Here is a 2,002-nt window from a genome sequence, read left to right on the forward strand (position 1 = left end):
GTTGGTGTCGATCCCATATGACGCAGAGGAGGCAGATCGGGATTGCTCTGGTGGGTCGATGAAGGAAGCATCAAAACGCTTGAAGCAGCGGAGTCCAGTGTGGCCCTCCTTGCTGCAGAGCTGGTAGATGGGTTTATCGCCGTTGTAGTTCTGTCGGGGGCGCCCGTTGTTGTTGTTGTTGCCACGGTTGTGGCCACGCCCACGTCCTCAGCCACCACCACCGCAGTTAAAACCGCTAGGGCCTCCACGTGTAGCCATGTTAGCAGATGAACTTGATCCACCATGCAGGAGATCCATCCGCTGTTCCCAGCTCACTAGCTGGGTGTAGAGCTCACCCAAAGATAGCGGCTCCGTGCGCGCCGCGACAACCGAGACAATCGGATTAAAATCCATGTCAAGTCCGGCTAGTACATAGGAGATGATCTCTTCATCTTCAAGATGTTTGCCGACGGCCGCCATGTCGTTAGCAAGAGATTTCGTCTTGTTGAAGTAGTCGGCGATTGTAGATGAGCCCTTCTGCACTGTGGCCAACGCCATGCACGTGTTGATGATACGGCCCCAAGACTGGGAAGCCGTCATCTCTGAGATCACTTTCCAGATCTCGACCGATGTGGCGCAATTGGAGACTTGCACCTGGATCTCCTTGGAGATATTGGAGAGCAGATAGTTAACGATCTTCTGGTCCTTCGCAACCCAAGTTTCATACTCAGGGTTGGGGATGAGCTCAGTCGGCTTGTCGGCCGCCTTGGGGATATGCTTCGCCGGCATCACAATGTCGGGCTCGAGATAGTGCGCTATCTGCGCACCGCGAAGAGCAGACAGCACCTGGGCTCTCCATAGGGGAAAATTCCCTTTGCCCAGCTTCTCGGTGACGGGACAACCGATCAGAAAGAACGATTGTTGAAGCACGGAAGAGGAAGCCATCAAGAATATTGTGGACTAACCTAGCTCTGATACCATGTGAAAATGGTTGGAACGTGATGGCCTCTCAGGCTCACGGCTTCGTGTTAATATAGCTATGAAGAGCCCCTGGCATGGCGGTATAACTTGTACAACAACAAGAAGCTAACTATTTTGATAACTCTAGATTACATCACAAGATTACATCAATCAAGAGATACATATCCTATCTAACCGAAGCCGTGATACTTGCCTTCATCCGCAATCCAAGCCTGAGCGCACAACCAATCTTCAGAAGATATCAATCAATCATCAATCAACCAGATATTAAGGTTACGTGATCCTATTGGATATTCTCAACACGCCAGAACCTTATGGAGTGCTGTAGACATCTTGTGATGATTAACCAGCTAACAGTGTGGGTTTGTCAGCAATTGGTGCTAGCAACTGCTGACTGGGCCAGACACCCATCTAGATTCCTAGTAAGCACCTAATTTTGGATGGATGGCCGGAGCCGGAACGCATTTGTCAATGGCTGGTACGGTAGACCTCCATCTGAAAACAGGGCCTCAGTCTGATCGGATCAACGAACAGCATAGCGGCTACAGTGTCACACAGTCAGGCCCAAGCGAGCACTATTTTGATTCCCTGCAGCAGCAGACCGGTTCGGGACTACTCTGTTGATGTGACTTGCTGATTAAACCCTGTTGATGTGACTACTCATTAATCCCGATGATTAGACCTGACCCAGAAAAGGTTGTCGGGTCGCTTCGTCACCGTGCCTGCCTGCTGCAGATTTGCTTCATCGTCCCATGCGGGGTCGGTGCAGGCCCGTTAGGTACCCACCCGTAGGCACACAGTCTGCTCCGCTTGGCTGGCAGTAGGCATGGTCTTGTCACTGACGGAACGCTTGGTTCTTGTGCTTGGCATGTGAACGTGAGTGCCAAGGGGGGCCACTGGCCAGGCCAAGGGGGCGCCCTTGTAACGGCTTTGCTGTCGCCCTTCGTTCCACGCTCTTGTCCCGTTGCTGCGAGCCGTGTCCTTTGCCGCCGCGGGCGCCAATGCGCACTGCGACGAAGAAGTGGCCGTCCCTGTCGCGCTC

The 2,002-nt window shown here is 52.8% G+C and overlaps 1 non-coding gene across 1 annotated transcript; it reads right to left on the reverse strand.

Annotated features, from left to right (window-relative positions):
* Positions 1–304: 304 nt before the first annotated feature.
* Positions 305–441, reverse strand: LOC136519256 (small nucleolar RNA Z247). Its single transcript, XR_010774811.1, has one exon. It is a non-coding gene; the product is annotated as a small nucleolar RNA Z247 (small nucleolar RNA).
* Positions 442–2,002: the final 1,561 nt, after the last annotated feature.

This window comes from Miscanthus floridulus, chromosome 17 (assembly GCF_019320115.1).
Source record: "Miscanthus floridulus cultivar M001 chromosome 17, ASM1932011v1, whole genome shotgun sequence".
In the NCBI taxonomy this organism is placed as follows: Eukaryota; Viridiplantae; Streptophyta; class Magnoliopsida; order Poales; family Poaceae; genus Miscanthus; species Miscanthus floridulus.